Source organism: Adiantum capillus-veneris, chromosome 11, assembly GCF_014529385.1.
Source record: "Adiantum capillus-veneris isolate H3 chromosome 11, ASM1452938v2, whole genome shotgun sequence".
Taxonomy (NCBI): domain Eukaryota; kingdom Viridiplantae; phylum Streptophyta; class Polypodiopsida; order Polypodiales; family Pteridaceae; genus Adiantum; species Adiantum capillus-veneris.
Window position 1 is genome coordinate 112,403,608 of NC_140941.1, and position 26,465 is coordinate 112,430,072.

General features: G+C 41.3%; 1 non-coding gene and 2 pseudogenes across 1 annotated transcript; all 3 read right to left on the reverse strand.

Annotated features, from left to right (window-relative positions):
* Positions 1–170: 170 nt before the first annotated feature.
* Positions 171–1,734, reverse strand: LOC147447838 (uncharacterized; annotated as a pseudogene).
* Positions 1,735–3,590: 1,856 nt separating this feature from the next.
* On the reverse strand, positions 3,591–3,672 carry TRNAS-UGA (transfer RNA serine (anticodon UGA)). The gene has a single exon. It is a non-coding gene; the product is annotated as a tRNA-Ser (tRNA).
* An 18,394-nt stretch (positions 3,673–22,066) lies between these two features.
* LOC147447840 (uncharacterized) lies at positions 22,067–22,619 on the reverse strand (annotated as a pseudogene).
* Between the last annotated feature and the right edge of the window lie 3,846 nt (positions 22,620–26,465).

Below are 26,465 nucleotides of genomic sequence, written 5' to 3' on the forward strand. Positions count from 1 at the left end.
CAAAAACTTCTGGTAGTTGTGATTGGTTGGGGAGATTTTCAAAAAGGAGCCCGTATAGGTAGGTTAAATGAGAAGAGTTTTGCGATATTTTTTGCAAATAATGTCGAAGAAAGAAGGCAGGAAGGAGCTGCGGGTCCTCAGCGTCTTCTTGGCGACGTTTCTGCAAACGTTTAAATTTTGAGTATAGCCTCTACTCTTTCTTCAAGCGGCGCTTCCTCTGGCACTCGCAAGATTCTTAGCTCCGCAGCACTAGCGGCTTCCTTCAAATCAAGGGCTAGGAGACTAAATATATGTAGCAATTTGGTCGTGGTTTGCTTGATGCCAGGGATGATCGAAGAAATCCAACTTTTTTGCTGGACAGTTAGGCTTAACTCTGGCTCAAGGGGTCGCCGGTTTTCCTCCTCGATCATCTCATCTCCCCCCTTGAAGTCTGCTGAGAAAATCCGCAACCGTAAGATTATGGTATTAAGCAAGGGAGTTAACGCTCCCGGCTGCATGGAGGCAATCGCTTCATATGCGATAGTTGCCTTGGGCAATTCCCCTGTCGAACAACCTCTTCTAATATTTTCGATATCTTTCCAGGCCTCTAGGAGATAAGATCGCGCATCTTCCTCCGGAACCTGGGCAAAGTTTTGAATCTGACGTTCTATAGGGGTGGGCCCGTGTTCATCTGTCAAAACTATTACAAATTGACAGTGGCAATTGCCTCCCAGAAATCTCTCTATGATAGAGTTCCCTGAGAAGGGTCTTTCTCGTCTCCTCACAATAGGCGATTTGAGGCTCCCAGAAGGAGAAAAAGGGAATTAACAAAAAAGAGGGGACTCCTAAAAAAGGAGAAATAATTCGCATTACAAGTTTTTTAATAACTTGATGGTGGAGATGACAAAAACGAACTACATTAGCATGACTCAATTGCGGCTACAGGGACTTACATTTCAACCAATCGACGAAGTCTTTAAGTAGAAGCATGGCTTTTAACAGTTCCTTTCAAGGCCTCTTGCCCTGGATGACGTCCTTGTTACTTTCGTTGCCTTCCCTTTTAATACGAGGCATTAATGGAAGGCGCCTACTGTTGTTTCTGCCTCTATTGCTAGTGTTGGTATTGCTGCGGTTTTCGCTACTTAAATATCTAGATGGCATTAGTCGCCACGCCACGGATTAGCCAAATTAAAATAGCGAAATTCTTAAGCCATTTCTATTAATTCGGAAACTACACATTTTTCCAAATCATCGTAACGTACTTCCACGTATCCACTTAAGGGAAAGTCTTTCCTTAATAGGTGACCTTTGAACCCATAATCCGTTAATATACAGCGTAACTCATGATAATGGCAAAAGCGCACTCCATACATGTCCCACACTTCTCACTCCCACCGACCAGCTAATGAATATATACTGATTACTGAACTTACAAGAGTGATCTCGTTTACACTGATTTTGATACGAATGCATGATTTATATTAAGTAGTCGGTAATTAATAGATAACTCTGATTCTTTGTTTTTGGGAAGGGTAATTGACTCCGCAAATATCAATCAAAATACCGAAACGTGTATTAATATGGCATCTGAAGAATAATAATATTTCATATAGATAATCCGGAGTAACGTATAATATGCTTTCTTTCTTTGAGATTTCAAATCTATATATCCGTTTGGAAACCAATAGAACAATAGCGAATGATTCTGGCATACTGCAGGTCATGATAAATTGAAAGGTGACTTTTTGTATTGGGTTTTTCATCTCTTGTATCCATAACCTTTTTTGATGGGCGAGGGAGGATTCGAACCCCCGACACCGTGGTTCGTAGCCACGTGCTCTAATTCCCTGAGCTACAAGCCCTGTTTCCATAGTTTATAATTGTTTTGTGTTCAGCCCTTTGAGGTGTTTGGATTTCCCGGGGATCTTAAATTTCCTATAAACAAAAAAACCCTAACTTTCGCTTTGACTATCACCAAGTGGGTAGGTAACACAAGGTACGAGATTAAGAAGAGAAAACCCAAGTGCCATTACGCTCTGGTCTAGAGAAATGGAATTTAGCTTGTCTTTTGGAGTCCTGGCTTTATTGGTAATAATTATGATGTTGATGTTTTTTTGTTTCTTTTGCCGCTATCATGCCATGGCACGGTAGCTACCACTACCGAACTATGTAGAAAGCTCCCTTTTTCTTTAGCACTTAGGAGGCGGAGTAAAACCTGTCCCGATCCTCCTTTTTGCTTTTCTTTCTTTAAAAAGTAAGAATCCTTTGTGCGTATTAATACTTCTTGCGGAGTCCACGCTTTCAGAGTCCATGTTGCCATCAGAGTCTATGCAACCAAAAGATGTAGCCGTAATAAAGGGTGCTATGTTGATCAATTTACCAGTGTTCTGTTGGAATAACCGGGCGTATGGTTTCACAAAACGTTTGATCGATATTTCCTACCTGAGCGATTAGTGTGGACATTCTGGCGATATGTTCTTTTTATACCTTTAGTAAATCTTGAAAGGCTACTTTGACAAAGAAAGTTGGAAAATGATGGGTCATATAACATTGAACTAATTATAGGATATTATAGGATATTGGCTTGAGGTTTTGACATTCATGGCAGTGGTCTACGTGCGACAAAAGGTGTAGTTGATCTTTTAGAGAAACTAAAACAAGAAGCTAGTGACAAGAAACGTAGCAAAAGTGGCCATAATTAGTGGGACTTTTTTATTGGTCGTAGTCACCCGGACGCAGGTTTGGAAAATAAACTATTAACTAGGGGCCGACTTATTAATACATATGTAGGTTTGGAAAATTAACTGGTAACTGAGGAGGTAGCTGCAGAGATGACTAAGTTAAACATTGATGCCTACACGAAAGAAAACTACAAAAGAGAGACAAAAGAAAAGAATGGTTGCAAGAGTCTTTGGGAAATGGAATCCAGGATAGCGAATAATCTTACTTTACTAGCGGCCTCTAATTTGAGTCCCATCTTACATCAAGTTTCTAAAATTAGCTTGCTTTTGTGGGGTCGCGGCTCTCTGTTTTGGCTCTTGTAGCATATGTGTTGCCTAGGGCTACAGGGGCATGCTGACTTGACATCATCCCTACCTTCTTCTGACTTGTTACCGGCAGTCTGTTGCTGGGTTCCAAACTTGACTCAATAGTGGCAACTAAACACGAGGGTTGCGCTTAGGACTTAACCCAATACCTTACAGCATGAGCTGACGACGGCTATGCATTACCTGTGTCTGCGTTTTCAAAGGCGCTCTTCTCTATTCAAAAGGATTCAGAGCATGTCAAGCCCTAGTAAGATTCTTCGCGCCAGCATCTAAACTACATGCTTCACTGCCTGTCCGGGGTTAAGGGATTTGATAGCAGACTTAACTTAAGGAGCCACCTACAGACGCTTTACGCCCAATCATTCCGGATAACGCTTGCATCCCCTGTCTTACCGCGGCTGCTGGCACAGAGTTAGCCGATGTTTATTTCTTAGATACCGTCATTGCTTGTTTTTTGAGTTTACGACCCGTAGGTCTTCTGCCTTCACGCGGCATTGCTTTGTCAGGCTTTTGTCTATTCGATTTATTACTAGAAGCCTAATGATTGTATAATTTCAATAAATACGGATGGAGAGGGATTTGAACCCCCGGTATTTTATACTTCGGTTTTCAAGACCGACTCTTTAAACCGCTCAGACATCCATCCCTTTCCCGACAGGATCATAAGCCATCGAGAATTAACAAAAAAGCATGCCAAGCTTACAGTTCAAATTGCACGTCTTCAGAGAACAAATAGGGCAGGGATGGGGGCTTAATGAATCCTCCCAACTAAAAGGGTTAAGCTAATTGATCATTCCATTTCAAATTGATAGAAACTAAGGCTGGGCAATAACGGACTTGAACCGCTGACTATCTCGGTGTAAACGAGGCACTCTACCAACTAAGCTAATTGCCCTTACTACTTAAGCTAATTGAACAAAGGGGGAGAGATTTATCCATCTCGCTTTCATGCCCAAAAGAGTGACCGGCGCAGCGAAGATCTCATCGGTGTTACCTACAGATGGTTGCTGGTTGATTCTTCGTTTTCGGTTCCACGCTACACTAATGTTCATTTCTTTTTTAACACACACGCTGTTGCGCGAGCGGAGCGATAAGAGCTTGCTTATGAGGCAAGGCAAAAAAGGCTTTCCTTTTGTTTTGCTGTCTATTCTCAAAAACAAAAGCATAGACTTAACCGACTGTAAATACTTTGAACAACAAGCAATTCCCTTTTTTTTTGCTTAGAGGCAGAAAAGGCCTTGAACAAAGAAAAGAGCCAAAAAACAAACCTTTATTACTTCGCACGCAATTAAACAAACACAAGGAGCGGAGCGCACTTTGTAATAAAGCCTTACGTAATCTATCTCATTACTATTACACTATAGACTTGTCCTTTGCCTTACGGCCTTTATTGGACAAAATTGGCTTTAAATAGAAACGTGAATGACGAATTGCCCATATAACAATAGTATTTAGATAAGAGCCCTGGCTTTGTCGTATCTTCTCGGCCTTTTTCTTTTCCGCTGCCACATTAAGATAAGCATCAATATTATGTTTTATCGATGACGATGAATAGGTTTCTCCCTGACTGTTTTTTACAAAGTTGCACTGGGAGCATTCTGAAAGTCCGGATATGGGGGTCTTCTTTAGAGAAATTGAGGCCAATTTTTACGGAAGCAAAAGAAAAAAGACTAAACTTTAGCTTTACGGCCCCGAAAACTCGTGAACACCCAGAGTCACTTAAGGAAAGTGTATGGGAGATTGTCAAAGACGTGGAATCTTCTGGCATAGAAGACGCTTTGCCTTGTGCATTGCCGCTAGTTACAGCCTTCACTTCTGTCCTTGTTTTAAAACCCCTTGTCTCAATGTCAGACCCCGTAGGTTCCATTGGGCACTGGGCTAACATGTCTAACCCCGGCCGCTACATAGCAGCTTGCCAGATAAGGAGAAAGCTGCATTCATAAGTGGAGATATTGAAACTATATGTATAAACGACTTGTTTTTGAAAACAAAAGGATGTATAATACTTAGAGCTCTGGGTGACAAGAGCAACTTTCAATTTGTTATAAGCCCAAACTATAGATTCAATAAGTTATTATCAATAGCCGCAACCACTGAATAGAAACATTAGACTAAAGGCCCGGACAAAATGAGCCCCTAAGAAGAAAAGAAAAGCCCATATGCAGATAATGAAGAACCATATGACTGAATAACTTGAGAAGCCTGTGCCCACATCTTGCAGCCATCCATTGATTGTCGTTGAACTTTGTGCTTTGTTTCCTCCAGTAATGTGACTCACTGCTCCCTTTTCACTTACACTTCCCCATACATCCGATTGCATCTTCCAGCTGAAATGGAATATAACTATTGAAATGGAGTTGTACATCTAGAGCAGCCCCAAGAATACGTGATCCCACGCAGATACCTAGCAGGTGCCCCCCCTTTCGAGGCGGTCGCAAGGAAAGCGAAACCCGAGATTTGCTTTGTCAAGTATTAGTCGAAAGCTGCGTGCAAAGCAAATAAGATGCCTTTCAATAATATTAGTGCAGTAACATGAATCGTGAATGCGTAGATGTAGTGCACTAAAAAATCTGCCTAATGGAATCGAGGCTAAGGCCACCTTGCCGGCCACTACTGCTAAGTGGCTTCCACCCCAGGCTAAGCTGGTGCCTGCTGCCGCATTAGGTGCAGTCGATCCGGGAGCCAAAGCGTAAGTATTCTGGATTTACTCGGCAAATATTGGTTGCAGTTGAATAGCGGTATCCGAAAACATATCTTGAGGACGCCCCAAGGCGCTCATGGTATTGTTATAGATATACAAATCGAAGCTATGAAAACCGAGGAAGATGCAGACCCAGTTGAGATATGAAATTCTTGTATCACGGTGACGAATGGCACGATCCAACAAGTTGTTGTATTGAGTAGTTGGATCGTAATCCCTTACCACGAAAATGCATGTGCAGTTGCTCCTTAATCTAAGAAAACTACTATCTACATTACATGCGTAAACAGGGTTTGTTGAGTTGCATAGTCAGTGGCTAAATAGGGATAAGGAAAGGGTACTTACTTGGGATGCAATCTTCGACCATTGATTGCCAAACCTAGTGCATACCTTGTGATCCCTGAAGTCCAAACAGCTTTACTCCAAGACAACCAAGGCCAAACAAAGAAAAAAGAAGCTCCATTCTGTCCAATTGTAGCTTCTAAGTGCATACCTTTAGTCCCTGGCTAAAGATGCTAGGGACAAGCAAAGAAAAAAGAAGCAAGGGAAAAGGAGGGGGAACAAACCTGGGGACTCACCTGGCATTCAATCTTAGACCAACCTTTCTATGATTATCGTGAAAGACAGAGAGTTCCACTTGTCTAGGCAAAGTAACCTTGGCTTGGGTAGCTAGTTGGGTTCAAGTCAACTTCGCTTCGGTGCACGCTTTTGACCAATCTATCATGGTGAATGATTAACCTTTAATTTAGGAAAAAGTGGCATAAAACGTATGGTTTAAACGTATTTAGCCAATGCTAAACGTTAATCTGTCTTCTCTGCGCGCATGCGTACGTATGCAGTTGGCCAGACTTGCTAATCACAAGTTAAGTGTTGCGTAATCAAACACAGTGCTCGGTAGGCGTTCAATAAACCAGCCTACAGCCTCAACGTTAGGATAGTAAAAAAGAAACGTTCTTACCATACCAAAAGATGATAATTCTATCACAAGAGTCAATGAAATGCCATCAAACCTTGCATTTCATGCAATTATTTCACTATACCATTACTTAGCGCTTTTTAGGCCTGTGATATGCGCATTTGTGTAAAGGTAAGGAACATAATCATTGTTTTATTGTTATTAAATAACTGCTTTAATAGAATCACTTTTGTATAGATTGCTTTTTTCTTGTTAAAGAAAGGGAATCTCGTTTCTATGTAACATTTTGCCCAGCACCAATGCAGCGAAAGAACACAAAACATCACAATTATGTGTTAGCAAACAAAAGATAGAACGCATAATAATAATAAAGTCGCTAATACGTTACTACGGAAGAACAGCAAGCTCGTTGTGGTATTTGTGTTAAACATAAGGAGGCGCTCTCTTATGAAACAACTAAAAAGTTATTTTGAAATAAAATATGGAGAACGCTTATTTTGCTCTACAAAAAAACAAAAAAACAACAATGTGCATCATGAATAAATCGACTAAAAATAGCATTACAAGTTTAGAGCAAATGATAACAAAAGGCAAATTGGTTTATGATTTTGACATAACAGTAGCTATCCAGCAAAAATCTAAAAAAAGAACAAACAGTGTAGAGACCCGAAATCGAATTAGCATTATGATGCGCGATTATTGATCTTAGGACTGCCCGGCACACAAAAGACACTGTTGGTTCATTTCCTAAGGAAGTTTCTTTTAGTCTACTTTGTACCTAGGCGTCCGAATGATTTTACAGGTGGTAACAAACATTATAGCGTATGGGTGATAGATGAGTTTAATGCCTATGAAACCGATGCCTCTTTATTAAACATGATATTAGACGGTCAAGGGGTGGCATTGGATACGAAGTACGGAAAGATCTTTACGAAAGATCATAATGTGCCTATTATGTTATTAGGAAATAATGTCCCTCCTATGTACAACTAAGAGGCTTTTCATAGTCGTGTAGTAGAGGTCCATTTTTTTAGTGAACAGGAGCCCTTAGAGGCAGGTCGATTAGCTTCCACGCTATTACGGTATTGTATTTGGTACAGTACTTGTAATAAAGCCAACGGGGAAGGTTTGAAATTTGGGTTACCACTTGCTAACAGAGAGCGATCTTTCTCAGCTAAGCGAGCGTGCAGGCTTTCGCTTACACTCGATAGATGTTTTAAAGAAAGTGTATGATAGACTACCTGCCGTGTCTCAGCAACGGTATCTCAAGGGGTTTGGGAGGTTCGACAACGCAGCCAAGGCTCAACTTTGTCTTCCGCGCAATGAAGCAGAGTATGTTAAAAAGGTGGCAAAGTCTAACCCGAGAGACCTTGAAGTAAAACTAATCGAATTGGCACTACAGGTAGAGAAAGAAGTAGGGGATAAAGAACCAGAACAAGAGCAAAGAACCTTAAGTGTAGGTAAACTCAAACAGGAGCAACAAGAACTAAGCGAACAAGTATGCTTTGAAAAAACCCAACTCCGAATAGGAGCAACAAGAACTAAGCAAACAAGTATGCTTTGAAAAAACCCGACTCCGAACAGGAGGGCGGCGATCTTGACGATCCTTGGGCCGAAACTCATAGAAAATTAATATTAGAAAACCAGAAAGAAAAAAAATTAAAAAGGAAAGCAAAGATTGAGAGATGAAAAATAACCCCCGTTGTGCCCTGCCCGTTAGGAAAGATAGTAAGTAATCTAAAAGAAGGAAGTAACAAGTAGCTTAACTATTCGCTTTTTGTCTTAGTCGCGCCGACACCGAGGAAAGGAAAGTCCGACCCTTTCCTTTCCGCATGTATGTCATATGACTTTCTACGCGTAGATTTCGTTTTAGGTTTCATTTCTTTTAACGTCAGTTATATGGCATATTACATGCTTTTCTTCTGGCGGGTTTCCGTGAAAACAATGCAAAAGAGGTTTTGTTTCCTTGCCTGCATCTAATGAACCGCAAGGTTCACTTAAGTGTGCGTTATACCTTATGCAGTTAGCAAAGATGATGCCAACTCCAAATGTAAAGTTGGGTAAGATGGGACTCAAATTACAGGCCGCTAGTAAAGTAAGATTATTCGCTATCCTGGATTCCATTTCCCAAAGACTCTTGCAACCATTCTTTTCTTTTGTCTCTCTTTTGTAGTTTTCTTTCATGTAGGCATCAGTGTTTAACTTAGTCATCTCTACAGCTACCTCCTCAGTTACCAGTTAATTTTCCAAACCTACATATGTATTAATAAGTCGACCCCTAGTTAATAGTTTATTTTCCAAACCTACGTCCGGGTGACTACGACCAATACAAAAGTCCCACTAATTATGGCCACTTTTGCTACGTTTCTTGTCACTAGCTTCTTGTTTTAGTTTCTCTAAAAGATCAACTACACCTTTTGTCGCACGTAGACCACTGCCATGAATGTCAAAACCTCAAGCCAATATCCTATGATTAGTTCAATGTTATATGACCCATCATTTTCCAACTTTCTTTGTCAAAGTAGCCTTTCAAGATTTACTAAAGGTATAAAAAGAACATATCGCCAGAATGTCCACACTAATCGCTCAGGTAGGAAATATCGATCAAACGTTTTGTGAAACCATACGCCCGGTTATTCCAACAGAACACTGGTAAATTGATCAACATAGCGCCCTTTATTACGGCTACATCTTTTGGCTGCATAGACTCTGATGGCAACATGGACTCTGAAAGCGTGGACTCCGCAAGAAGTATTAATACGCACAAAGGATTCTTACTTTTTAAAGAAAGAAAAGCAAAAAGGAGGATCGGGATAGGTTTTACTCCGCCTCCTAAGTGCTAAAGAAAAAGGGAGCTTTCTACATAGTTCGGTAGTGGTAGCTACCGTGCCATGGCATGATAGCGGCAAAAGAAACAAAAAAACATCAACATCATAATTATTACCAATAAAGCCAGGACTCCAAAAGACAAGCTAAATTCCATTTCTCCAAACCACAGCGTAATGGCACTTGGGTTTTCTCTTCTTAATCTCGTACCTTGTGTTACCTGCCCACTTGGCGATAGTCAAAGCGAAAGTTAGGGTTTTTTTGTTTATAGGAAATTTGAGATCCCCGGGAAATCCAAACACCTCAAAGGGCTGAACACAAAACAATTATAAACTGTGGAAACAGGGCTTGTAGCTCAAGGGATTAGAGCACGTGGCTACGAACCACGGTGTCGGGGGTTCGAATCCTCCCTCGCCCATCAAAAAAGGTTATGGATACAAGAGATGAAAAACCCAATACAAAAAGTCACCTTTCAATTTATCATGACCTGCAGTATGCCAGAATCATTCGCTATTGTTCTATTGGTTTCCAAACGGATATATAGATTTGAAATCTCAAAGAAAGAAAGCATATTATACGTTACTCCGGATTATCTATATGAAATATTATTATTCTTCAGATGCCATATTAATACACGTTTCGGTATTTTGATTGATATTTGCGAAGTCGATTACCCTTCCCAAAAACAAAGAATCATAGTTATCTATTAATTACCGACTACTTAATATAAATCATGCATTCGTATCAAAATCAGTGTAAACGAGATCACTCTTGTAAGTTCAGTAATCAGTATATCTTCATTAGCTGGTCGGTGGGAGTGAGAAGTGTGGGACATGTATGGAGTGCGCTTTTGCCATTATCATGAGTTACGCTGTATATTAACGGATTATGGGTTCAAAGGTCACCTATTAAGGAAAGACTTTCCCTTAAGTGGATACGTGGAAGTACGTTACGATGATTTGGAAAAATGTGTAGTTTTCGAATTAATAGAAATGGCTTAAGAATTTTGCTATTTTAATTTGGCTAATCCGTGGCGTGGCGACTAATGCCATCTAGATATTTAAGTAGCGAAAACCGCAGCAATACCAACACTAGCAACAGAGGCAGAAACAACAATAGGCGCCTTCCATTAATGCCTCGTATTAAAAGGGAAGGCAACGAAAGTAACAAGGACGTCATCCAGGGCAAGAGGCCGTGAAAGGAACTGTTAAAAGCCATGCTTCTACTTAAAGACTTCTTCGACTGGTTGAAACGTAAGTCCCTGTAGCCGCAATTGAGTCATGCTAATGTAGTTCGTTTTTGTCATCTCCACCATCAAGTTATTAAAAAACTTGTAATGCGAATTATTTCTCCTTTTTTAGGAGTCCCCTCTTTTTTGTTAATTCCCTTTTTCTCCTTCTGGGAGCCTCAAATCGCCTATTGTGAGGAGACGAGAAAGACCCTTCTCAGGGAACTCTATCATAGAGAGATTTCTGGGAGGCAATTGCCACTGTCAATTTGTAATAGATTGACAGATGAACACGGGCCCACCCCTATAGAACGTCAGATTCAAAACTTTGCCTAGGTTCCGGAGGAAGATGCACGATGTTATCTCCTAGAGGCCTGGAAATATATCGAAAATATCAGAAGAGGTTGTTCGACAGGGGAATTGCCCAAGGCAACTATCGCATATGAAGCGATTGCCTCCATGCAGCCGGGAGCGTTAACTCCCTTGCTTAATACCATAATCTTACGGTTGCGGATTTTCTCAGCAGACTTCGAGGGGGGAGATGAGATGATCGAGGAGGAAGACCGGCGAACCCTTGAGCCAGAGTTAAGCCTAACTGTCCAGCAAAAAAGTTGCATTTCTTCGATCATCCCTGGCATCAAGCAAACCACGGCCAAATTGCTACATATATTTAGTCTCCTAGCCCTTGATTTGAAGGAAGCCGCTAGTGCTGCGGAGCTAAGAATCTTGCGAGTGCCAGAGGAAGCGCCGCTTGAAGAAAGAGTAGAGGCTATACTCAAAATTTAAACGTTTGCAGAAACGTCGCCAAGAAGACACTGAGGACCCGCAGCTCCTTCCTGCCTTCTTTCTTCGACATTATTTGCAAAAAATATTGCAAAACTCCTCTCATTTAACCTACCTATACGGGCTCCTTTTTGAAAATCTCCCCAACCAATCACAACTACCAGAAGTTTTTGGGCAACAAACGCAGGCAGAAGCACTGCTTCAAGAAGCCTTAGTCCGAACGGGCTTACCGCGGGAGATATTCATCCAGCAGCTAAAAGAACTCGTAGAGGGGGCACAAGCTGACAGAAACGAAAGCGAACATTAAATGAACGCCATCAAAATCTACAGCTATAGCTATACCATTTGGAGTAGAGCTCCGCCCCCCGGGCCCTTAGCAGTCAGTTCCTACAAATCACTCTGGCGTTCAACCGCATGCCATCATTGGGTCTTCCCCAATGAACCATATGTACTGATAATTGAAGGTGTTTCCCATAAAAATCCCTCTAGAATAAAGAAGCAAACTACAGTTTGGCCTGCATAAAGAAAGAGAAGGAGTAAGTCTTCGCAGGGTGCAAAGGGAGTCGAAGTTCAAAAACGAGTGGGCCCGGGCCCCCTTGTTCGAGGTGTTGCCACGAATCTGGTTGATTATCTCTATGGAGGAGGCGAAGGCCGCATGAAAGGAGGTAGACCTTCAGTGTCACCCTGGGGAAGGCCCACTAAATGTGGATTTTGAGCAATAGTGAGGAAACACAGAAATTAGTTTATGGCATGATTCGTATGGAAAGGCCCTTTTTTTTATGCTTGCCTGTTAGAAAAGACGAAAAAGATCAGGGGGAGAATCTGGTTATGTTACTTTAGGCTTTGCCTTAACAGAAGCTATTGCCTTGTTTGCTTTGACGATGGCTTTTTCAATCTTATTTGTATCTTAAAAACAGAAAACAAGATAAACATGAATAACCTCACCAGAAATCTCTCCTTTATTTTGAATAACCTCACCAGAAATCTCTCATTTCTTTTGAATAACCTCACCATATATCTCTCCTTTATTTCTAAGAACCTCAACATATATCTCTCCTTTCTTTTTAATAACCTCACCATATATCTCTCCTTTCTTTCGTTGAGAAAGGTATTCTTGTTTCTTGCTCTTTTTTTAATTTTATTAAATCTAATTGGGCTTGGGTTTGTTGAAACAGCATACTGTATGAATATGGGCGCTAGTAGTTCTTCAATAGTAACTCAAGCGTCTTCACATTCACAGTTTATGCAACTAAAGGAGGAGGATTGCCGTTCAATCTTATTTGAAACTTGGCAAGATTGTGATAAAATACTAAAAACCTGCCAACAAGGCAGATTGCCTAGCGCTGAGAACGGTTATGAATTCATTTCACAACTGCAGCCTGCACAAATAAACAATCTAGTAAACTCTATCTCTGCCAAGTTAAACCCCTCCATAGTCAGCGAAGCCACAATGCAGGAATGGGCTCAGATTTTGGTACAGTTTAAGGAGGCAAACTCCCGTCTGTTCAAGTCGTTCCATAAGGACCTTATTCATGGCTTGATGCTCATCTCTGGGGTATCTCTCCCTTTAAGCATGTCCCCGGAAGAGGGCATAGAACTCCTCTTGAAGGTCCCCTTCTCCCAGGAAGTGATAGCGCATTATGCCGCGCAAATAGTCTCCCAGGCGCAACCTTTGATTCACATGTATAAAGCCCTGTTTGAGCTCTTGCCTTCGACTGCAGAAGTACTTTTTGTAAAGCAAGACATGCCGCTGAATCCAGTAATAGAAATAACTGTTTCGCAAGAGGAGGCGGATAAAATCCAAGCCGTTCATAATAAAGCCAGGGACGCTGTCCAGATTTTTGTTAAGTTCCATAGGCTTAGAAGCCGGATTCGTAAAGGGACTGCCTTTAAACTTAAACGTAGACATCGTGGTTAAAAAAGCGTCTCACGGGCAGAGCGGACACCCTGGGGAGGGTAAAAACCACAGCTGACGACTGAATCCGAATATTACGGATTACATATATCAAGTAATTACTTTCTTTTAGGGAAGGGATGGTTAAATTATTCGGTAACCAACCTAGAGATCATCAACGGCAAAGATTGACTTTTTTGTCTTTTAATTGAGTTAATTTTCTTTAATTACGTAAACTCATTTTGAAATAACGCAAAAAACATTTCAAGGGTTGGGCTTTCCTTGACCCAACCCCCCCGCACCGATAGCTCAATTAGATAGAGTCCCTGGCTTCGAACCAGGTAGTTAGGGGTTCGAGTCCTCTTCAGTGCAACATCGTTTCATTTCGGGCTTCGATAAAGCTATATACCACTAACTCTCACCCTTATTGAGAAGTAAGCTTTCACAACTTGCAAGGTAAAGCATGTATCTTCCACCCGGTATTATGTTCAGTCCTCTTTCTTTCATTTCTTGTTTTATTTAAAGTAAGCGGTTCCCTATGCTTTTTCCTATAGCCCACCTTTTCGATGTTTTAAATCCTATGCCAAGACTAGGGAGCGAGGGGCACAAAGTGTCAAGCAGGGTTGGGTTAACCTTTCTCGCCGATCCAATTTATACTGGGATCAGAGGAATGAGTTGAGAACGCCACTACATTCCTGTACCCTTTGCTCTTAAAAAGTATCGCTGGTTTTCCCTGCATAATCTGGGCGCATGGTTGAATACGTCCAGTCTAGCGTTGGTAATTTCGTAGAAATAAATGGATGCACGAAGTTCATTCTAATGCCGTAGACACCGAGAGTTTAATTGGTTGAGCCCTGAAGTGCCGAAGGGCAATCCCAACGCAAACGGTAGACATTGATAGTTCCTCATACACGCCTTGTTTCTAAATTACCATGTTATCGCCATGACGGGTTTCGTAACCTCATCGTTTACTTGAAGCGACAGTGAATTGATCTCTAATCACAATCACCCACTCCTCTTAATGGTGTCGCTAGGGCAAACAAACAAGCCAACCACGGGAAGGAAGGCAAAAAATTGAGTAAATAAAAGCAGAGGATCAATAATGTCTGGGTTATTGCACTGGCCCACTTTCCCTTCTTGCCTGCTTTCGATACTTTCTGCCTACAACCTCTAGCCTTTCTTGCTATCAAAGCAGTGCTTGCTTGGTTGCGGGGAGGCTAACCTTTCTCAGTTCCACGAGGCCTACTTTGGCTGCCTTTGCAGGATATTGCCTATCTTTACTTTTTAGGGGTTACGGGGGCTATCTTTCTTTCTTGATCGTATCGGTTCTTTTTTTGCTTTGTACGTACCCTGCATTAGTCTTGATCCTAAGTGGCGAGGCAAGGAAAAGGTATTCTGTACAATTAAACAACGAGGGCCGCAGGCAACGGGCAGTTCATATCTATGGCAACGCCAATCTATCGGTTACACGAAAATGCATCGCGCCTTCGCTTCGGCTGCCCCCTTCGTCCCTTAGAGAGCAGTAAGACTTTAGCCATCGCAAATCAGTCAGTACTAACGTGTTCATCCCTTCGGGCCTCAATTTATTCATGTATTCAAAGCGGCAGCTAAAAGTTCAAGTGCTTCGTCGTGTTACACGTAAGTAGGGTCTAAGGTTGTATAACATAGTGACGAGGCTCTTGTCCTAAGCGTAGTAATGCGATTAGGCCATGCCAATACGATTTCAGCAGCTTCGCGCCTACGTATGTCCTGGTTACGTGTTATCGCTTCCCTTCCAAAAGGCTTGTATTTTCTCTAGGTTTCGAAGCAACACAAAAACAAGCCAACGTATGTAAGATTCAGCTTGCCAAGTTTAAGTTTAAGTTCTTTGAGCTAACCTCGTTCCCTTATTAAGCTACTGCAAGGTAGCTAACACTACAAGAGGCTATTCATATTAGAGACGCTCACACAGCGACGCTCAAAAAAAAAAATCCCGGCGTCGCTATGAGCGTCGCAAATTTCTTTGGAAATTTGCGACGCTCATAGCGACACCGGCTGGGCTAAAAAAATAACCGAGCACGCCCAAAAACTCAGATCTCAGATCTGAGTTTTTCGACGCCCTCATGCAAGGAGCAGGTAACGCTCTCCCTCTCTCTCTCTCTCTCTCTCTCTCTCTCTCTCTCTCTCTCTCTCTTTCTTCTCCACACACACACACACACACACACACGAGGAGAGGAAGGAGAGCCAGGTATGCTCCTTCCCTCTCCTCATTCTCATGTTCCCTTCCCCTCTTTCTCTCTCCCTCTCTCTCTCTCTCACACACACACATACACACACACACATAGTGTTTTTTAGAGAGAGAGAGAGAGAGAGAGAGAGAGTACAAACAAAAACAAAAACGCACACACACATACATAAACAAAGAATTCACACACACATTGAGAGAGGAAAAGAGAGAGAGAGCATGCATAAACAAAAAACGCACGCATTGAGAGAGGAAAAGAGAGAGAGAACATGCATAAACAAAAAACGCACACATTGAGAGAGGAAAAGAGAGAGAGAAAACATGCATACGATCCAAAAAAACGCACACACATTGAGAGAGAAAGAGAGAGAAACTAATTTAATGTCGTAGGAAACTAATTAAAATTAAAAGACCTAAAGATCTAGCCGACGAGGAGTTGAACTCAAGACCTATTATTCAAGAGGGAAATGGCATAATCAATCTATCATACTTGGCATGGGTGATAGAAAGGTTATACCATTAATCTCTTTTTATTGGCACACACATCCACATACGCGCACACACACAAGAAGAAGAGAGTTATAACGTCGTAGGAAACTATCTTAAAAGACGTTAAAGATTAGGTTATATGTAGACTTACATTAAATTAGATTTAGGTTTATTTTTAACTAGATTTACGTTTATTTACGCTAGATTTAGATACGTTATATTATATTAGATTTAGGTCTCCATAGACTGCGATGCCTGCATGAAGCGGGTGAAGAAAGCCCTCAATGGAATATAGGGTATTGCTGCCTTCACTCATGGTGGGCTCCGTCGATCCAAAAGTACTGGTGAAATGTCTTCAGAAGATAGGGAAGAAGGTGGATCTTGAGGGCGGCAAGAGTCACTACATCCCCGACACAATGACCATCTAGACAACCTCTAGTCATTCAACAGCAACTTCAAAGTTAGTAACAAGAGCAAGAACGGTCTAAAGGGCCAATTGCTGTCATCAGATGTGGATGGAGATGAGGCAGCGTCACCGCCGGAAGTTAACTCTCACATCTTTAGTGATGAGAATGCCAACTCTTGTCGAGTTATGTGAAAAATTATGTGTTTAATTAGTTTTAAGGTTCTTATAATCCCTGTTAGTTTAGTTCTTTGTTTTTAATATAACATAATTTACGTTAGATTTTGATTTATGTTATATTAGATTAGACTTAGGTTTATTTAGGTTTACCCACACACACACACACACACACACACACACACAAGAAGAAGAGAGTTTTAACGTCGTAGGAAACTATCCCAAAAGACGTTAAAGATTAGGTTAGATGTAGACTTGCGTTAAATTAGATTTATGTTTATTTTTAGTTAGATTTATGTTTATTTAGATTTACGCTTATTTACGTTAGATCGATTTCACGCAAGAATTACTTACGGTTTAGGGTTTAGAGTTAGACGAACAGTGAAAAGATCTACTGTGAAAAGATGTTAAGATGCTGTGAAGTGCTACAGCTAGAGATGAGGCAAAGGGGTTTTGTCCACTACATGCAGTATCATGTAGGCGTGGGTGTGTAGATTTCTTGTACCCACAAATATACGTATTGACCAATAAAGACGAGATTATAACCCGGTGGTTCTGATCTCCGTGCACCTCTAGACCGAGGTGTGCGGGGATTGGACATGACTAGAGAATGTGAGGTAAAGAGAGAGAGAGAGAGAGAGAGAGAGAGAGAGAGAGAGAGAGAGAGACAGAGAGAGAGAGAGAGATAAGATGAAGAATGCCAATAGAATATTAAATTTGTTGTCCAGGTTATAAGTTTTTTATCCTCATTATGAGTAGTGACGAGGATGTGGGACCGTCCAACCGAAACACCTATCTCTCAACGAGGGTCTTATGTCCTTGTAATCAATGCAAGCATGCTGTGCGACGGACAAGACGTGTTTCTTTGCAGCACGTTCGCAAATTTGGCGAGTTCAATCCATCTATTATAGATCGAGTTTTTGCCAATTATAACTCGTCGGACTCTGACGCTGGCCAACAAGCAGCAATCTTGCAACCCAATAGACGTGTTCGCAGGCGCTTTGGTCAAGCAGCATATGTGAGGCCACAAGATGTAGCCTCTGACAGCTCGGGGGATGATCATGCAGAGCACATTCCCAACGAGGCAATGTTTGAGCCCGAGATTGATGAAATGATCGAGACGATCATGGATTCAGAAAGGCTTATCTATGATGATATGAAAAGTGAAGCCGATACGCCATTGTATAATGGAGCACGTATGTCTAGATTGAAAGCACTCCTGGTTCTTCTCAACATGCATGCAAAGTTTGGATGGAGTGACACTAGCGTCACAGCGCTTTTCAGGTGATCTATTACAATTAGTTTACTTTAATAAAACTCTAAATGTATAATGATCTGATAGATTTTTACACGACTGTATCATATTTTTATGTTGTGTAGATTGCTGAAAGAGCACATACTACCAGCTGACAATGTGATGCCAGATTCCCGAGATGAAGCAAGAAAGATTTTGCGAAACTTGGGGATGGATTACAATTCTATCCACGCTTGTCCTAATGACTGCATTCTTTTCAGAGGGGAATACATAGACATGGAGAAGTGTCCGAAATGTGATTCCGAAAGATATCGAGTAGATCTCCACGGGACAAAAATTCCACAAAAGGTTTTGCGACATTTTCCTCTGCTTCCTCGCATCAAGCATTTCTTTGAATGTAAGTCCATGGCCGCCCTAGCATCATGGCATGAGGAGAATAAATCTTCGGATGGTGTGCTACGAATTTCTGCAGATTGCGCAGCCTGGAAACATATAGATGGAACATGGTCGGATTTTGCCAGGGAAGCTTGAAATTTGCGCTTAGGCCTGGCTATGGATGGCGTAAATCCATTTGGTCAAAGATCAACATCTTACAATGTATGGCCCGTTGTCATCGTCAACTACAACATTCCCCCGTGGTTGACTATGAAGAAGGGGCACCTATGGCTAAGCTTGATTGTGCCAGGGCGATATAAAGTGGGGAATATGGATGTGTATCTTCGTCCACTATTGGAAGAGCTACAACAATTGTGGATTGGCATAGAGGTGGTGGATATGAGCCGACACACAGGATGACGGAATGCTTTGATCAGAGGCATTCTAATGTGGACCATGCATGACTATCCCGGGCTAACAGAATGCTTAGGTGATCTATTGACACTCCTCACTCAAACACTGTAAATCTTGTTTTTTCCCATAGTTGATCTATTATCATGTGTATACATGCATGGCTTCAAACAAGCGGATACAGAGCATGTGTCACATGTGGAACTAGACTGAATGCACGTTGGGCACCCTCACTGAAGAAGCAAATCTACGAAGGTCATCAAGCGTATCTTCCAGAGAATCATGTGTTACGCGACGGCTTTTTGGGAAGAGAGCCACCAAGGATGTCTGCACAAGCATGGTTAGAGCAGAAGGAGATGTGCAATGACGGATTGCCTCCAGGGATGAAGAGGCTATCTCTATGGTATGAGTTACCATACTGGCCCCGACTCATGATCAATCACTTGCTCGATCCAATGCACATATTCAAGAATGTGGGTAATCTACTATGGGACCATCTGACCGGCAAGAAAGATACTTTGGGAGCCAGAGTTGACCTTAGAAATGTGGATTGTATGGAGCAATATTGGCCGCAAACAGCGTCTGATGGATCGATAAAACTCCCTAAAGCACCATGGATTTTCACAGGAGCCCAAGAACGCAAAGTAAAAGAGACCATTCGATCTTTGCGGACCCCCACTGGCGTAATGCACTCGCTCCGAACGTGTTTTACTAAAGAAGGAAAGCTTACCGGTTTGAAGTCACACGATTGGCATAAAATGTGTCAGGTACGTTCATAGTGGACTTTAATATCATTGCATAAAATGTGGACTTTAATATCATTGTTGCACATACTTTACTGTTTATTTTACCGGTTGCCATTGAGGGATGTTTTTCTCTCGACATCCGTAACACAATCTACAAACTTGCAAAGCTGGTGCAATGGATCTCACAAAAGGAGATCAACGTAGACTCCATACCATTCGCCAAACTAAATGCTACGGAGCTTGTGTGCATGTTTGAGAAACATTTTCCTACTACAATGCTAACCATTCAGGTGCATCTTCTTGTTCACATAGTTGATGAGGTGGAAATAGCTGGCACAGTTCATTCCAGATGGATGTTCTTCTTAGAACGTTTCATGAAAACGCTTAAGGGATATGTGCGTCAAAAGGCACGTCCGGAGGGTAGCATGGCAGAAGGTTGGTTGGTATCAGAGTCCCTAGTGTACATTGGAGAGTGGCTAGACGGATTTGATAAAGCCCGGGACACGCTATGGCGAACCATAGATGATGAGCGCATATCTGGGATTGTCATGTGCAATCTCGGTGTTGAGAAGAAGATGACGGAAGATCTAGAGGCTAAAATCAACCGATTTTGCATGCTTCACAATCCAGTGATGCAAAAGTGGATTTCACAATATGAGGATGCAAAGCTCTTCAAAGAAAAGAAGCGCTCGAAAAGAATAATAAAAAGTGAAAGAAAAGAAGGAAGAAAAAACAAGTTTTTGAGATTCTAAAAAATGATTTGATTTTGTTTCAAAAAATTAGGGGGGATAAGACCTTATATAAAGATACAATAAAGAAGTTACTTAAATTTAAAACAAACGCTAACTTTTTGAAGATTTGTAATTCGTGTAACTATACTTTTAGATTAGTAAATAAACTATCAAAAGATTACAACAAATTAAAACAGATGTTAATAAGCCTGTAACCAATATGTTTACTGAAATATCAATTCCTTTATCGGTTTCAGAACCAAACCCCCCTGTATCCTCAGTGCCAGATCCTTTATCTATGCCTGATCTTGTATCGTCAGTGCCTAATCCTATATCATCAGTGCCGGATTTTGTATCGTCAGTGTCCGATCCTATATCGTCTACGCCTGATAGTTTGTTGCCTATGCCTAAACCTTTATCGTCGGCTGATCCATTATTGTCACCTGATTCTTTCTCGTTACCTTGCTATTGAGGATCAATCGATAGATCAATCCTCGGCCCCAAAATTAACAATAAATACGCATAAATCATCTTCGTCAAAACCCGTAGCTTCTTCGTTGAAACCAATTTCTTTTTTGCCAGTAGCTTCTCCGTCTTCGCCCGCAGCGTCGAAACCCGTAGCATCTTTGCCAATTGCTTCTTCGTTGAAACCCGCAGTTTCTCAGCTAATTGCTTCTTTGCTTTACGCTTCTTCATCGAAACCAATTGCTTTTTCTTCTTCTTTGTAGGGTATACAATGTGTTTCAACCCCGCATATAGTAAATTCAGTAATAAGTAATAAGTTATCAATCCTAAAACTATTGTTATTAAAAGTGGTAAGTTTATTTCCATTAATATTTCATATAATAAATAATAGTTATTTAGGTGAGATAAATGAGAATAGTTTAATTGACAATTTTAATAGTAATTTAATACAATATGATATAAGTATTCTTTTAAGTATAGTTATAGCATTAGTAGTATTATAGAATTAGTAGTATCATACGCATTGAATTATAAATCAATGTCAAATAACAAGTTACTAAGAAAAATCTTATTTCAAGTGTTGATAACATTTCTTTTTGTTTCTTTTCTGAGACAAAAAAGTTCTTTTTTTGCGTGCTAGCTACACCTTTTTATTATTATTACACAGACACTTAAGAATTAGTTACGTTAGAAGGTGCAAAATTAATTGGAGTAGGAGCGGCTACCATAGCCCTAGCAGGAGCAGCAGTAGGTATTGGAAACGTATTTAGTTCCATGAATAACCTCACTAAAAAAAGAAATCTCTCCTTTATTTTGAATAACCTCACCAGAAAGCTCTCCTTTCTTTTGAATAACCTCACCTTATATCTCTCCTTTATTTCTAAGAACCTCAACATATATCTCTCCTTTCTTTTTAATAACCTCACCATATATCTCTCCTTTCTTTCGTTGAGAAAGGTATTCTTGTTTGTTGCTCTTTGTTTAATTTTATTAAATCTAATTGGGCTTGGGTTTGCTGAAACAGCATACTGTATGAATATGGGCGCTAGTAGTTCTTCAATAGTAACTCAAGCGTCTTCACATTCACAGTTTATGCAACTAAAGGAGGAGCATTGCTATTCAATCTTATTTGAAACTTGGCAAGATTGTGATAAAATACTAAAAACCTGCCAACAAGGCAGATTGCCCAGCGCTGAGAACGGTTATGAATTCGTTTCACAGCTGTAGCCTGCGCAAATAAACAATCTAGTAAACTCTATCTCTACCAAGTTAAACCCCTCCATAGTCAGCGAAGCCACAATGCAGGAATGGGCTCAGATTTCGGTACAGTTTAAGGAGGCAAACTCCCATCTGTTCACGTCGTTCCATAAGGACCTTATTCCTGGCTTGATGCTCATCTCTGGGGTATCTCTCCCTTTAAGCATGTCCCCGGAACAGGGCATAGAACTCCTCTTGAAGGTCCCCTTCTCCCAGGAAGTGATAGCGCATTATGCCGCGCAAATAGTCTCCCAGGTGCAACCTTTGATTGACATGTATAAAGCCCTGTTTGAGCTCTTGCCTTCGACTCCAGAAGTAGTTTTTGTTGAGCAAGACATGCCGCTGAATCCAGAAACAGAAACAACTGTTTCGCAGGAGGAGGCGGATAAAATCCAAGCCGTTCATAATAAAGCCAGGGACGCTGTCAAGATTTTCGTTAAGTTCCATAGGCTTAGAAGCCGGATTCGTAAAGGGACTGCCTTTAAACTTAAACGTAGACGTCGTGGTTAAAAAACCGTCTCACGGGCAGAGCGGACACCCTGGGGAGGGTAAAAACCACAGCTGACGACTGAATCCGAATATTACGGATTACATATATCAAGTAATTACTTTCTTTTAGGGAAGGGATGGTTAAATTATTCGGTAACCAACCGAGAGATCATCAACGACAAAGATTGACTTTTTTGTCTTTTAATTGAGTTAATTTTCTTTAATTACGTAAACTCATTCTGAAATAACGCAAAAAACATTTCCAGGGTTGGGCTTTCCTTGACCCAGCCCCCCCGCACCGATAGCTCAATTGGATAGAGTCCCTGGCTTCGAACCAGGTAGTTAGGGGTTCGAGTCCTCTTCAGTGCAACATCGTTTCATTTCGGGCTTCGATAAAGCTATATACCACTAACTCTCACTCTTATTGAGAAGAAAGCTTTCACAACTTGCAAGGTAAAGCATGTATCTTCCACCCGGTATTATGTTCAGTCCTCTTTCTTTCAGTTCTTGTTTTATTTAAAGTAAGCGGTTCCCTACGCTTTTTCCTATAGCCCACCTTTTCCATGTTTTAAATCCTATGCCAAGACTAGGGAGCGAGGGGCACAAAGTGTCAAGCAGGGTTGGGTTAACCTTTCTCGCCGATCCAATTTATACTGGGATCAGAGGAATGAGTTGAGAACGCCACTACGTTCCTGTACCCTTTGCTCTTAAAAAGTATCGCTGGTTTTCCCTGCATAATCTGGGTGCATGGTCGAATACGTCCAGTCTAGCGTTGGTAATTTCTTAGAAATAAATGGATACACGAAGTTCATTCTAACGCCGTAGACACCGAGAGTTTAATTGGTTGAGCCCTGAAGTGCCGAAGGGCAATCCCAACGCAAGCTTAATCTTTCCTATAGGTACATTTACAGGTGTATATTTTACAGAGGAGTTGAAATTTGCAGTAAAATTAGGTTATCAGATAGAGCTTAAACACGGTTATTTCTTTTCTGTGAGTGAAAGCCCCTTTTCAGAATTTGTGAAAGAAATCTATGATGAAAGGGTAGAAGCTAAAAAGAAAAAAAGACAAAGATGAGGGTAACGAAGGGATCATACTTCTTATACGAACCCTTTCTGCGTGCGTGCGCAGTATATGACTTTTCAAACTAAACCCCACCTCAAGGGCAAGGATCTGCCACTATAACCAACCACTAAGAAACTGCCATGAATATGGAAAATAAAACAGCCTCTGAGTCATCGAGGCAAAACAAAAAAAAAGATAAATTTTAACAATGGAATTTATTTTTTTAGGTCTGGGCCTTGCCCTCGGGAGTATTATAACTTGGAGTATTTCTTCATGCTTTGTTATACACATTTGGAAGGAACGGCGTAACGCGCTTTCAGAAGTCGAAAGGCTCCAAAGCATTGCGGAACGCTATCGAAATCAATTCCAAGTGTTGTATAACCAACAAGAAACCCAACGTCGACTAGGGGAAGAAAGGTTACGCTTTGAGGGGCGGTTACTTTGGTAACGAGCACAAAGAGAAAACCCCCGTAGGGAAGTCGCTTTACCAGAGCAGACTAGAATTGAAATTGACAATTCCGACCCAAGCACTACTGGGGGTGCTACTGGCTTACAGACCGATTTTGTCTCATCTCCTCTAGAGACGTATTCTTTCGACCCAACCCTTTGTTCTTGGATACTTAAACTTTCGGGAATCATTTTATTGGCAGGTCTTTATTGGATAATCACTAAAAAGGTAAACAAAAGGGTAAAAATAAAATTTACACATAAATTAATTTTATTTGTTACTTTAATCAATTCTTTTGTTTACCTTTTTACCCCTATTTACGTTTTCATGATGGCTTTGGAATTCTATGAAAGGGTCTCGGGAGCTAGGATGTATGCCAGTTATATATGATCAGGTGGAGTGGCATAAGATCTGCCTTTGGGCTTGAGTGGAGACACCTTTTCATTTACATAATAATTTGCTTCTCGTATTGACGAATCGGAGGAAACGCCAACCAACAACCGTATTCGGAAATAATGATTAGTGGATATCGGTACCGTCACTGCATAGTAAGCTTTGGATCGGGGATTCAGTGGTGTAATGTTAAGAGGTCGTGCGACATGAAGACATCGATAGCAATATGGGGAAGGTTCCCATCAGGCAACGGTTCTGCCCGACCTTGCTCAAGCACGCTTTGACTGTAAAGACTTGGTATGAAGCCTTGAAGTCGACGTCTCTTAATCCAAAATAGAGGCTAAGGTGAGCTGAGGAAAGGGCAGCGTAAGCAAATGTGTATAAGCCCAGTAAAGCATAACCAAGGCAAGGCTAGGGCCATCTTTGACTGGTTAGTTTGATGGGCCAGCCGTGAATGGATTTACCCTTGGCCTCTAGGTATATTGAAACTGCATGAGTTCACTGGAGTAGAGCACGGTTCGCTGAAATCGGCATAGGTTAGATGCCATTGATGGAACATGATAAGCCTGTATTTATCTGTGCGTCCGTAAGGGCTAAGCATGTAACAGAGTATGGGTAAAGAAAGACCTGAGAAGCAAAGGCTGAGTCTGCAAGTACGTGACCCGCTTTAAATCGAATTAAATTAAAGAAACACAAATCTATTAAAGAAGGAGGCGGCTTTAAGCACAGAGTTTAATTGGGTCGGATAAAGGGTAAACAGCGTGTCTTTCGTAAAATTGTGGCGGTATGGAAGTATGGAGATCTGGAAATAAATTCCTACAAGCCAGGCTCTGTGGACTGGTAACTAGTCTTGGCCAGCTTAGCATAAGCCCTTAATCTATGCGTGCATCGGAGCTATCTCTTTTTTGCTGCGAAGCGGATGTAGCGTTTTCACTTTACTGGTTACGGTTGCCTTCTTTTTTCCGTAACGTGGGCCACGCGGTAAGTGTCCTGAGGCAAGCAAAAAGCTTAGGAAAATGAACCGAACTCTCAATCCAAAATCTGGTGCTATGGACGCTTACGCATAGACTATAAATGCCCCTCATCCCTAAGCGCCTGCAGACGCGTTATAGGGGCAGGCCTCCGGAAACGCATTCGAGCCGTATGAAGGGAAACTTTTACGTACGGCTCCGTTGGGGGGAATGCTCGACAAAGGGGCCTATCTATCCTAACCAGGAGTATGCTAGGATTTATGAAAATCAGCACCTTACGATGTTCATGACTAATCGGATTCCGACATACTAGTGGGTACTAGGGGAGATTGCTACGATCGTTATTGTATCTGTATTGAAGAGATGTGAGAAAGTATTTGAATCATCGTACAACGTCTCAATGAAATGCCCAGCGGCACAATTAAAGCTGATGATCATAAGCTATATCCTTTATCATGACCTTAAATGAAAAAATCCATGGAATCTCTAATTCACCATTTTAAACCTTATACAGAAGGGGTTTTTGTACCAGCTTTTTCTATTTATACTGCAGCTGAAGCACCTAAAGGAGAATTTGGTGTGTTCTTAGTCAGTAATGGAACCAATCGTCCCTATCGTTGTAAAATAAGAGCACCTGGCTTTGCTCATTTACAAGGACTCGATTTTATGTTCAAAAATCACATGCCAGCAGATGTGGTCATCATCATCCGTACTCAAGATACTGTGTCCGGAGAGGCAGATAGATAATACAATACACACAAAAAAGAAGAAAAAAAGACAAAGATGAAGGTGACGGAGGCTCCAGTGCAGGTAGTAGTAGTATTATGGTAAGTAAGGGTTTGAAGGAGCTGGTTCCTGAACCAGACACGGTGATATGTGAAGTTATCTATTAGTTCCATTTACAGGGTGTAGTCAAACCAATTACTGTCGATCGACGCGGTGCGGTGTCGGTCGACACGGCATGATCAAATCCCATGGTAACCCTAATCCTGTATCACCTGTGCCGGATTCTGTATCTAACGTTTCCATTCCTATATCTAACGTATCCGATCCTATATCGTCTACGTCAGATAGTTTATGGCCTGTACCTAAACCATTATCATCGGACAATTCTTTATTTGCAGCTGAGAATCAATCAAAAGAGAAATCCTCAGCCCTAAAAACAAATACATTTCAATTTTCTTCATCTTTACC